We start from the raw sequence: 14,201 nt of genomic DNA on the forward strand, positions 1-14,201 counted from the left end.
TGTATTTTTTATATAGAAAGAGCAATTTGTAAATCATACATGTTTTCATGACTCTAGTTAATTAGATTTTTTTTAAAATCGATTGGAAGAAACGTTTTTAGGTTTACACACAAAGTTGCTCATCTAAATCCGTATACATGTTAGATTTTTCGAATTTTCAGGGATTTTATATAAAATTGATACTTGTTAAAACTTTTCTTCTTAATCTTCTGATGTTGAGGTTTTAAATTTTATCACACCAGATATAAAATTGAACACATTTTTATGATCGGTGAGGTTTTTTCAGTTTACTCTTTTATCAGAAATAGTAGAAATCAGTTATGAAGTATAAAAGGGGAAAGAATGCTCACCATTTTACAACAATTGAGGGTGGTCAAAGAAGAGTTTCAGGCACTTGAAGAGACGGATCTTTCGAAGTAAATCTCCTTTTTTGTGAGGTAAACACCTTGCTAAATAGATCTCTTAAGAACGGCTAAAACAACATGATCTAACTACCACATTGGGATGAAAACGTTTCAAATCAAGGAGAGCTGAACTAAGACGAATCAAATTTATCTAGAAAAAATAATCAATTTAAAGATGGAATTGAAGGAGAGCGGCAGAAGGTATTATCGAAAGTCACGCCTTATAATGATGTTGAAAACCCTAGTTACATCAACTAATTATAAAATTTATCTTTGGGGCTTTTTTTATAAAAGGTAATTGTTCAAGAAATGAAATAAATGTCAATAGTGAAAAAAGACTTATTAATGTTTTTGCAATTTTTTGAAAAAAGAAAGCAAAATAATGAGAAATAGATCAATATAGATAAATAATGGTGTCGCTCAATTGTACACAGTCTCGTTTTTCTGCCATATTAGTAGGCGCATTAGCGCATTATAATTTTCTTTGTGGAGGACGCAAATTAGGATGAAAGGCTAGGTGACTCATTCTTTACACAATAGTAGTTGTAGTTCTGCTCATTGCTCATTGTTTATTGCCATTTAATTTCTGCATTGTATTATTGTTTATAGTTGTGGCGCCATTATACCTTCATTATCTTATTTATTTATTTATCTATAGTAGTTAATGCCTCTTTCTTTTCGTATCATTTTACCATGACTTTCTCACTTTTGTTATTCCTTGTTTTCATCTTGTTTGTCCTTATCTGACCTTTTATCTTGTTTTCTTCTCTTGAAGCCGAGGGTCTTTCGGAAACAGCCGCCCTACCTTTCAAGGTGGGGGTTAGGTCTGCATACACTCTACCCTCCCAGACCCCACATTGTGGGATTATACTGGGTTTGTTGTTGTTGTTGTTAATGATGTCGCTCAATAAGACATGTCACGTCACCTTTGTCACACATTTGTCGGAGCTCATTAGCATTTCAATTAACCATAAAAAAATCAACGTTATTTCATCAGAGATCGCCATACATACAACATATACTTCACATATAATTGACTTCCCATAGTTGACTAGCATTGTGCATACACACTTTGAAAACACATACGTTGAATCAAATTGGACATACACACAATTGATGTCCACACATGCATATACATACATCGAGTTTCTGCTTTGAAAAAGGACAACACACATATATCTAATTTTTTGTTTTGAAAACACACATATATATATATATATACCGTTTGTCACGCATATATACACACAAAATTATAATTAGATATTATATATGTGCTATTTTAATTAGGATTATAATTTTGTATGTATATCAATACAATATATTTTGCTACATTTAAAAGAAAATGTTGCTACATTTTTAAAAATAAATATAAAATCTCGATGTATTTTACAAAATCAAACGCATTTATAATTTTTCTCATTTTTAATCACACAAAATCTAAAGTATTGGTGGACAAGTAGATATAAATATATGTAGCTAGAAAGTAAGAACTACGTAGGACGTATAAATTATTTTTGAGTAATTTAAAATTTTGCTCTAATATGAAAAAAAAAATCCTAATAAAAAATATTTTTCACTTTATTGGCTATTACATATATAACGCGAATTCAAATTGATTGAATTTTTACATAGTGCGAATTCAAATTAATTGGGTCACCTTCTGCAAATTTTTAGCAACACTTTTACGAATAATGGCAACTTTTAACTAGTTTCTTATCATTTTCTCTTTTTTTTTCTTTAGTTATTTTGAACAACTTTCTCTTCTAGTTCCTCTCACTACTCATCTTCGCAGAACCAAATCTGATATTCAGATTCAGGTAAAAGTTTTTCCGGCCACTATCACATTCAGGTAACACCGGCGACCTAGTAACGCCGGCGACTTTTCCGACTAGATTTACTTTTACTTTCTCTTTTTCCTTTTCTTCTTCTCCTCTTCATCTTTTTTTCTCCTTTTTCCTCCTTTTTTAGCTGCAGATCGCCGCTGCTCCATCGCCGACGAATTTTTCCGGCAGCTTTTTCCGGCCATTTCTCCTTTTTTCTTTCCTTTCCCCCTCTTCTCTTCTCCCTTTCAGGTCATTGTGAATAACATCTTGACAATCCAACGTGAACAGTAATTCTGACGTGAACAGTGGTTTTCGCGCGGTAACCAGGTTCATTTCAACTAGAGTTGGTACATCCAGTTTCCATATCTATTCTTTGTTCATACACTTGCAGTTATATTTTGCTGACTTTAGATCTTTAAATAATTTATTAGTTCATACACATTTTCGTGGATTTGGATAGTGATGGTAGACTAGGGTCATGTTCTCATTCAGAAATGAGGACGAATACGAGGGTAAGGAGGGGTAAGTGGGTTAAAGGAGCATCTAGACAGAGAGTAAGTTCTTGGTACATTGGGACGTTAACGGGAAAGTCCATAAGCTAGTTAAGATTCTTAAGAAGATGAGGATAAATATAGCTTGTATCCAAGAGACCAAATGGGTAGGTTTTAAAGCTAAGGAGGTAGACGGGTATAAGCTTTGGTTTTCTGGTAGATCGAAGTATAGGAATGGGGTAGGCATCTTAGTAGACAGTGATTTAAGGGATCAGATGGTGGAAGTTAGGAGAGTCACTGATAGGATGATTTAGATTAAGGTGGTTGTTGAAGGGATCACTTTGAACATTATTAGTGCTTATGCGCCGCAAACGAGCTTAGGCGAGGAGGAGAAGAGGCGCTTTTGGGAGGATTTAGACGAGTTAGTGGGAGGCATACCGCCTACTGAGAAGCTTTTCATGGGAGGGGATTTCAATGGGCACATCGGGTCTATTTCGGGAGGTTATGATGATGTGCATGGAGGCTTTGGCTTCGGGGACAGAAATGGAGGAGAAGTTTCACTTTTAGATTTCGCAAGAGCTTTTGGGTTGGTGATAGCCAATTCGAGTTTCCCAAAGAAGGAGAACCACTTGGTAACCTTCCATAGTTCGGTGGCTAAGACTCAGATAGATTTTTTATTCCTTAGAAAGGATGATAAAAATTTTTACAAAGACTGTAAGGTCATTTCGAGCGACAACCTTACAACCCGACATAAGCTCTTAGTGATGGATTTAGGGATCAAGATGACGAGAAAAAAGAGAGTCGGGGAGGATCGACCTAAAATCAGATGGGGGAGTTTGACCACGGCTAGTGCCTTGGAGATGGGAGAGAAATTGAAAGATATGGGGGCCTGGGATAGTAGTGAGGACGCGATCAGTATGTGGGATAGGACGGCTAGTTATATTAGGGTTATAGCAAAGAAAGTGTTGGGAGTCTCGATAGGTAGTCGTAGTCGGTATCGAGGGGACTGGCAGTGGAATGGAAAAGTGCAAGGGAAGGTGGAAGCAAAGAAGATGGCGTATGCGAAGTTGATAGAAAGCAAGGATGAGATGGAGAATTGGACGAATAGGGAATTTTATAAGATAGCGCGGAAAGAGGAGAAGTCGGCGATTTCAACGGCAAAAACGGCAGCTTTTGAACACTTTTATGCTGAAGTAGAAGAGAAAGGTCAAGGAGGTTAAGGGTGTTGTTCGTAGGATGCGCTGGAGAAGAGCGACCGGACCTGACGAGATTCTTAAGGAATTTTGGAAAAGCGCGAGCTCGGTAGGTTTGGAGTGTATAACTAGGTTATTTAATGTCATCTTTAAGACGATAATTGTAACACCCCTCAAAATTTTCCCTAAGATTCGGGCCTTATTTGTATACGTGTGGGGCCCATCATATTTATTTCGAAGTATGTGCTTGAGTTAAGATGAGTCCCTGAGAAATTAGGAGTATTGGAGGTGATGTGGGGTCATTGAGGACCCCTAGGACCGAGCTAAGTCCAAGAGATCCGTTGTGGCTAAGTTTAGGACGAGTTCATGTAAGGGTCGACTTTTAACGACCCTATCTTTTGAAAGGCGTCAATCTGGGTGGCCCACGACCTATCAAATTAAAGGTCATCGAGTCTTCTTTCCAACGCCACCAAGAACGTAAATTTTAGAGTTCGGAGTCAAAAGATATGACGATCCTAAGATGAACTAGCACGACAGGAATTTCATTTTTTGGCCTGAGTTGCAACTGCTGGGGAAATGGCCTTGGCACTGTAAGGGCGCGATGCGCCACTATCGCGCCAGAAACATGCCTCAGTAGTTTCGTCCCTGGCGCGACGCGCCACTAAAAGTTGTGCAGGGTTTTTCAGGCCAAATTCCCAGAATTCAGAACAATGGGCTTGGCGCTGTAAGGGCGCGACGCGCCACTATCGCGCCAGAAACATGCCTCAGTAGTTTGGTCCCTGGCGCGACGCGCCACTAAAAGTTGTGTAGGTTTTAGGAGTGATTGGCCTTGGCGCTGTAAGGGCGCGACGCGCCACTATCGCGCCAAGGGCGTTTTAGCCTATTTTCAAAACTTTTGAGGAGGGGCAATTTGGGAACTTACCCAAATTATATATATGTAACCCTTGGTCTTTTGGGAACCCATTTGGCAGCCCCCACTCTCTCTCTAAAAAGCCCTAGGAGCTTCTCTCTCTCTCTCTTCTTCATCTTCATCTTCTCCATTTCCAACAAAAAGAGTCCAAGAGCTTCAAGATTTGAGTCCCCCATTGAAGACCCAACATCAAGGTTTCTTCAAAGTCTTCAAACAAGGTATGTAAGGCTATCCAAAACATGGGCTAAGTTCACCCATGTGCCCTATTCTTGTTTGAGGTTAGATATTCATGAAAAATAGAGTTCTTGGTATGGTGTATGTCTATATGAACTTTGTCTCCTATTTATATAATGCTATATGTGTTGATGTTGTTGAGCCAAGAAGTCCTTAAATTCCTTCATGATTAGTATGAATTGATGGAGATGAATTGTTGTTATGTTTTGTTGACCTCTTTAGCCATGTGAATATGTTGTTTAAGTCAATTTCCTTAAATGCGCTATTCTATTTGAATGGTTGAGTTGAAGTCATAGAGTTGTGTTAAATCTTGAGGAGATGTCATAAATGTTCATATAGAGGAGGCTTGATTGAGTTGATATGAGGAAGGAATTGGCAAGTGGACAAGGTCCTAAATGAGACTTGTCATTGTGCCTCAATTGAATTGCAAATGAGAACCGAGTTGATGAAGTGGTATTGTACCACATGAAAACTAGCCGTGAGGGTTTGTTTGAGATGATTTAAGGAGTCTTATGAGCATAGAGTCATGGGAGGAGTATCGAGCACCGAAGCGGGTGAGAGTATAGTCCATACTCGAACCCCAAAAACTACGCCGCCAACGTAGGTAGGGATGGAACCGTTAAAGTCGGATGCTTCCCGTGGGATCGAACCGTTAAAGTCGGATGTTTCCCATTTGTATTGTCCTGAAATGATAGGACTTGACTAATCGATGGTACTCATGATTAGAGAGGCGTTCATACCCTGGCAAGGTATGGACGGACGTGGCAACAACGTCAGATTGTTGTACTATCACCGGCTCATAGGTGATAGTTGTCGGTTAAGAGAAACTCCCATTTAGGCCTTGTTAGTGCTCTGAGTCAGTTGAGTTAAGTGGCTTATGAGTTAGTCCTGTCTAAACTATTCTTGTTGGACTTAGGACATTGAGTGAGTTGTGATGTATACATGTATGAGTTGAGGTCCTGAGTTGATATTGATGTTTTCTTAATGTGGTTTCATCCGGCCATTTTACATACTCGTACATTCCATGTACTGACGCCATTTGGCCTGCATTGTTTCATGATGCAGAGACAGGTACTAGAGATCATCAATCGGCGCTCCGTTGAAGATCCACATACACTTCCAGCCTGTCGGTGAGTCCTCCTAGTTCCCGGAGGATATTGGGCCTTCTTGTACAGTTTTGTTGTCTCTTTTTTTATTTAGATTGTTGGTAGCCATGGGCTTGTCATTGGCACCTTTTAGACTTGAATAGAGGCTTCGTAGACTGGAGTGTGGGGAGTATTAAACTGTTATCTTGAGGAGTCTTAATTTACTATTCTTGTTGGGTTGTAAATGTTTAGCCTTCGGCCCTTATAGTATGAAAAGTATTTCATTAATTGAGTTCCGCTAAGAGAATGTGAATGAATGAATGAGTGACTGGACCAGGTGGTTCGCTCGGAGGTCAGAAATGGTCTTCGGGTGCCGGTTACGTCTAGGGTACCCTCCCGGGGCGTAACAATAATGATGTCCAAAGAATGGAGGTCGTGCTTAATGATCCCTCTATACAAAAACAAGGGGGATATCCAGAGTTGCAACAACTATAGAGGTATCAAGCCATTAAGCCATATTATGAAAGTGTGGAAAAGAGTGGTGGAGAGGAGGGTGAGGAGAGGCGTGTCTATTTCAGAGAACCAGTTCGGATTTATGCCGGAATGCTCAGCTACAGAAGCCATCTATCTTATGAGGAGACTAGTGGAGCAGTATAGAGAGAGAAAAAGGGACTTGCATATGGTATTCATCGACCTAGAAAAAGCTTACGGTAAAATTCCAAGAGAGATACTATGGAGATGTTTGGAGGCTAAAGGTGTACCTGTAGCGTACATTAGTGTGATGAAGGACATGTTTGAGGGAACCAAAACCAGGGTAAGGACAGTAGGAGGGGACTCAAAGCAATTTTCAGTTGTAATGGGGTTGCATCAAGGATCAACTCTTAGTCCATTTTTATTTGCCTTGGTGATGGATGGATTGACGCAACAAATTCAAGGTGAGGTGCCATGGTGTATGTTTTTTGGGGAGACATAGTCCTGATCGATGAGACTCGTAGCGGAGTTAACGCTAAGCTGGAGAATTGGAGATATACTTTAGAGTCTAAAGGGTTTAAGCTGAGTAGGACCAAGACAGGGTACTTATAGTGCAAGTTCAGTGAGACACCTCAGGAGGTTGGCGTGGAAGTTAGGCTTGGTGCCAGGCCATCCAAAACAAAAGTAGTTTCAAATATCTTGGGTCTATCATACAAGGCAGCGGAGAGATTGACGATGATATCACACATCGTATTGGGGCAGGGTGGATAAAATGGAGGCTCACTTCCGGAATGCTATGTGACAAGAAGGTGTCACCACAACTTAAGGGCAAGTTCTACAAAGTGGTGGTTAGACCGACAATGTTGTATGGGGTGGAGTGTTGGTCAGTTAAGATCTCTCACATTCAAAAGATGAAAGTTGCCGAGATGGGAATATTGAGATGGATGTGTGGGCACACCAGGAGCGACAGAATTAGAAATGAGGCTATTCAGGATAAGGTGGGAGTGACCTCGGTGGAAGACAAGATGCGGGAAATACGATTAAGATGGTTTGGGAATGTGAAGAGAAGACACATATGCCCAATGCGGAGGTGTGAGAGGTTGGTCATGGATGATTTCAGAAGAGGTAGGGGCAGGCCGAAGAAATATTGAGGAGAGGTGATTAGACAGGACATGACGCAGTTACAGCTTACCGAGTACATGACCTTAGATAGGAGTGTGTAGAGGACCCACATTAGGGTAGAAGGCTAGTACATAGTCTCATTATTTTTGCTAATTAGTAAGCGCATTACAATTTCTTGTGCTCTGATTTCTGTTATTATCTATTACTGTCTATAATTTGATTACTCTATTTTATCTGTGTCGCTTTCGTTATTTGCTTTCCCATATCGCTTTGAATTTCTTAGCCTTATCCGACCTCTTTTTATGCTTTTATTGAGCCGAGGGTCTTTCGAAAATAGTCGTCCTACCTTGATAGGAGTAAGGTCTGCGTACACTTTACCTTCCTCAGATCCCACGTTGTGGAATTTCACTGGATTGTTGTTGTTGAGGGTATATTACCTTGACAAACAAGAACCTAGAGAGTCATGAAATCTAAATTGTTTAATTCTATTTCAAGAGAACCATAACTGAGGTTTAGATTCTTTACTTGATTTAATGTTAAACCATAAAAAGTACTAGCTAATTGCATAGGACAACAGTCCAGTGCACAAAGTATTTTTTGATAGAAAGTATTTTTTGTCTATACAAAGTTCATGAAAAAATCATATCTCAAAAAAATGTGATGTATGTGATTTATTATGATGTAATTATTAATAACTGATTTCATGGCTCAAATCTATGATCTACTAATCAAAATATACAAGCATATTTTATCTAAATACAACTTTATAATACACCCCGACACCCTCATAGACTTTGTACTACTTCACCTTAGGAATATCAAATGGGCGGATTAATATTTTTAATCTTACAATGCTCAACTACCAATTCATCAAGAACCCTTTGCATTACATCATTGTACACAATTATGAGCAAATCAATCGCTTTTCTACCCTTTGCATTATGTCATTTACATGCATTATTATATATTTTTGCTTATTTTGGCTATGAATTAACCATTGAGCTTTGTAATAAGGGCTTTGTAAAAGCAGTTGAGGAAAAAAATAATTTCAATTTATTAATATAAAATATGTTTAGGCCAAAACTCTAAGGCACTTAGCTATATAAAATACGTTTCATTTATACTCAAGGAGAATTACCCTCCATTCCCTATTATTTCAAGTCAAAGATTTTTTTTTAAAAAAAGCTAATGAGTTTTGTAGTCGAGTAATTAATAAATCACGAGTTTAATAAAAATAATTTTTTGCAAAAATATAAGATTGAATGGGACACAATCCTTCCTCGGAATCTATGCATATCGGGACTATTGAATAGAGAGTTATATATGATTTATTGATGACGTAAGAATATTTTAAGAGATTGATTTTGTAAAATAGGAATTAACTTTTTCTTATGTGTTCTCATTGTCACTATAAACATCACTTTCCGTTCGATTTGCGTGTGTTAAATATACGTAATTAGTTTGACTGTGTATATACTTTAAGAATGTAATTACGAGTGTTTTTTGAATGACGTTGTGTTAATATAATTTAAAATGTGTATAATATATTAAAACACTCTTTAAATCTTATGATCTTAATTAGCATGCTATGTGAGATTTTGAAACTAAAAAGTTACTAAATATATAAAAGGTGGTTTATTTCATAAATTCAAACAAAGAGGCTATAACTAATATGATTATTATCTTTATGTTATATATAACTTATAAAATTCCCTTTGAAAACAAATTGTGTACTATTGTTTAAATTTCCTTGTTACAATTCTAAATTATAATACCAATTTTAACAAGAAAATGACTAATCCATTGTGATAAAAGTATTACAACATATTGAAAATATGAAATGCAGGTTTGAAAGCATGACAATATAGTACTATATACATAACACTATACATCTATAGATCATAGTGCTATATATATTCTTTGATTATTTGCTAATATCAAAAATTAAAATAGAAAACCTAATTAAGGATACTAACCAAAATAATTAAGGAAATTAACACTGCATGATTAAGAGAAGCAAGGGGTATACTAAAAGAAACTTGAAATATTGCCAAAGGATTGGAGTTGCCCTGCAAAAGATTAATTATGAAAAAATTAATCTTTCTTCAAGATTCAACTAATTAATCATCTCATTTTCCTTCATTGATATGAACGGCGAAAAAGGGGTCCACCGGAGCCACCAACCACCGCCACAACTCACCGGGCTGAGCTGCCATGACTGACCGGAGAATCATGGTTGAAAATATTGAGCAACTTGACCTAGAGAAAATTCTTAAATTTTTTCTTCTATATTTTCAAGTTATAAGCTATAGTTGATGAATGACTAGGGTTTTGGACTAGAGCATCTTATAGGTATTTCTATAGGACTTAAAGTTAGGATACACAAAATTCAAAGTCAAGATTTAAATTTTATAAGTTCTGAATTTGCACAAGATTCATAACTTATGTGTGTTCACGCGCTACAAAAAGAATATGCAGTTAATAATGAAATTTGTTGCTACTTTGTCACCAAACTACTCGTAACTAACATTTTTTTTAATAGTTAATCGTTAATGTGTCGTTAAATAGGAACAACGACGAATTTTGTTGTTTGACTACAAAACATTACTAATTTATGTTTTTCTAGTTGTAATCGTTAGTGGATTTTCTAATATAAATAGAGTCTAAGTAAAAATTATTGAACTTGTCTGAAGTTATATCTGATAATGTAACTCTTCCCTTATGTATACACTGATATTGTAAAGATACTACTGGTGTATTTTTAACCTATAATAATAGCTTAATTATCATTTTATCATATTATTAATATCAAGAAATTTATCGATAATTTTTAATTGTATAAATATTTCTTACATTGACGGTGTATAAAAATTAATTAAATTAATATATATGAGAAAACCTAAAATTAGAATATGCTTTCTTCTCCCCATGGGGTTAGTAAAAAGGTATGGCATCTTCTAAAGGATATTCTTGCGACCATCTACATTGCTCCCCACATTTTGTCACTACACTTTTTAGTACCCTTTTATCATAATTTATAGTAACTTTTTCACCTTTTTTTTTAATAGTTTTTTAACCTTATTTTAAATTATATGGTTTTGTAATACCACGTGCCAAGATAAGCACCGTTGCCAAGTGTATTCAATATAATAATAAAATTATAAAGTTTGTGATAAATAAAACTTAAGTCTAACTAAACTATGATTTAGAGTTGTGATACGATAGATAGGATTTATTAATTCTTAGTTTAGAATTTATGTTCGACTCATGAGAATGAGAAAAGATTTAATAAGAAGCACTTTGTCAATTAATAAATTTTATTCAACACAAATCAAAGTTAGTAGAGAACTCTTTAACATGTACAAGACATTCAGTGGAAATAAAAAATTTAATTACACTTATTATCTAGGAAGATACTAAATGATTGAAATTCCTTTACTAGATTTGTATAAAAAATAATAGAGTCGTGGTTATTCTTTTATGAGTTTTGTTGGACTTTTGTATAGTGTAAAAAACTCTTAAAAGAACATGCATGTAGTAAACGATTTTTAAGAAGAATCAACTTAAATAGTTATTTCATTCAATCACTTAAGTTAAAATAATAATAGTAAGAAATAAAAAATTAAATACCAACTTGGCTATTGTTTAAATATAAAATCCCTGTATGAATAATATGAAATTATTTTGTTAGGAATAAGTATTTATCATCTTTAACAATAAATTTCATGTTCGAAAAATCTGGAATTTCGAATTGGCCAAGCTAAACTTCAAACAAAAACGTAGAAGTTTGTTTACACAAGCAAATCCCAAACTTAAGATATTTCGTCCAAAGTTAGGCCTTGACAAGACTAACGATAAACATCATATGTTTTAAGCTTGTTTTGAAACTTAAAGTTTAAATACCAAATGTCTGAAATTGGTTCAGAAGTAGCTAGAATCGTAATTTTTATTACGACTACAACTTAAATAATGATCTCAAAATCGACTATCCGGACTGTCTGACCCAATAAATCCATTTGGGTTGGTCATAGACTGGATCCAATATGGGCTTATGTGTGTTCCTAATTCAAATGGGCTTCTAGCCTACCTAGTACATCATGCTATCATAAACTTTTGGATAATTGTAATTTTGGTCTCTCAATTTTTAGTAAGTTTTAATTATGTCCCTGATAATGTATAATTAAGCATTTTAACCTTAAAAATTGGAACTATAATTAACGAGGAATTGATTCAAATAAATATGATTATTAATTGTCGCATCATGTTTAATGTGACTATTACTTATTTTATTGAAAGAAGACGAAATTATCGACAAGTTTAAGTTTTATGCATTAATCTAGCTGTGATTTAGATAAAAATAAGTAAATCTCTTGATAAACTTTAATTGATAATTCCATCGTAGAGATGTTAAGTACCTATAGACTATAGTCATATATTAGTTTATTTTAAGTTATGTTGAGAATACATATAATGTTTAACTACATATATACACAAAATTAACAAATTATAAGAATAGGGAATATGTGTTTGTAGAGAACAACTTTAAGAATGGTTTTCGAACAACTTGTTAGTTATCAAAAATTATTATCAACCAGATAAGAGGATTCCCTAATTAGGGGTGGATTTATAGTGACGATTACGAGTTCACATGAATCTGATAATTTTTATTTAATCCTTTATATATGTTAAGAAAAAATAACTAAATACTCATAAATATTTTTGTATGAACACAATTATTATAGTATTAATTTGAAGTCGTTATATGAACCTAGAGAGGTGGAGCCACAATATAATTTACGAATTTAATATAACTCAATAACTTAGATTCAAATTTTGTATTTATGTTAAAATATTTATTTAATATGTACGAATAATTTACTTACAACCTAATAATTGCACAAAATGAATTATAATTCTGAACTCATAAACTAAAATTTTGATTTATGTTTTTATATCAATTCATAAACTTCAAATCTCGAATTTGTCATTATTCCTAATTCTATCAGCAAAACTCCTTCCATATTAGAAAAGTTAACTCTCTAAATACTTTTCCTACCTTTATCTCTTCATGCACGATAAGAATATTCATGCAATCATCACTATACAAATAAATAAATATATTTTTTTCAAAAAGCATCCTACATTAAATTGTTATTATAGTTAAAAATAGAAAGTACAATTCCATAAGATCTCTTGAGTTTCTTGCAAGAAATCAAAAGCTAAAAAGCACAAACAATTCATCTTTATCAATTTTATAACATATTTTTTTTGGACCTTATCCTTCCCCTCCTATAAAACTCTCTGATTATTGCTATGTCGATAAGTACACCAACAACAAAACTAAGTCCTGTCAAATAATTCATTCTTAAAATCAGCGTTCTTGAAATCAAAATTTCGAACGTCAGAAAGAGTCGTAAAGACAATCCTTCTATAGTCCGATTCTTTTGAATTACGATAATTCTTAATATTCCTCCCGCCGTTTCCCTTTTTCGTCCCTTATCAAACTCTCTCATCATAATTGTCAAGTTAAGTCTGACAAAACAACATACTGTATTATTGAAATCAACATTTTCAAAGAGAGAAAAACCCTCTTGTAGTTGGATCCTCTCGAACTACAAAAATCCTTAAATATGCCTCCGGTCGCCCCTCCTCTCCCCCAACCTCCACGTGTCGCGCAGCCACGTCAGCCATTTAGTCTTTGCAGGTGCATGGCCATTTCAATTTTAACCCTACTCATCATAGTGGGAATAGTTGTGCTCATCATATGGCTAGTACTAAAACCCCATAAAATGGTCTATTCAATTGAAAATTCTTCTATCCATGACTACAACTTAACCAACAACAACCATTTAAATGCCAATTTCAAATTTACACTAAAAGCCTACAATCCAAACAAGAGAATCTCAATATATTATGACAACATTGAAGTGAAACTCTTCTTTAACTCGCAACCAATCGCATCCAACAATATTGAGCCATTTTATCAGCCTCGTCGGAACGTGACACATCTGAATGTGTCACTTCCGACTAATGACGTGGCGCTTTACGGGGATGTTGCACGTGATTTTAAGACACAAAGGTCAGGGGGAGATGTGGAAGTTGAGGTGAAAATTAGGGCAAAAATAAGGTTTAAAGTTGGTGCATGGAAATCAAGTCATAGGAAGTTGAAGATTTTGTGCACTCCAAGGGTGAATTTTTCTAATTCAAGAAAAAATTCTAAATCATTTTCTTGTGATGTAGATGTATAATTATTAAACTATTTTTTTTTTGAAATTTTTTGGGGTGGCTTTTGGATCTTTGTTCTTTAATTTTTTTTAATTTTATGATGAATTGTTGTAATTTCTTTTTCTTGGATGTGGGATTGTCATTCTGTTTTTTACAATTGTAACATTTTATGTGTTTTGAGTGAAAAATAAAGTGTCTATAAATGGGTGTTTTTTGTTTTTTCTAATCTATTAAAAAAAATGT

This window comes from Solanum dulcamara, chromosome 9 (assembly GCF_947179165.1).
Source record: "Solanum dulcamara chromosome 9, daSolDulc1.2, whole genome shotgun sequence".
NCBI lineage: Eukaryota > Viridiplantae > Streptophyta > Magnoliopsida > Solanales > Solanaceae > Solanum > Solanum dulcamara.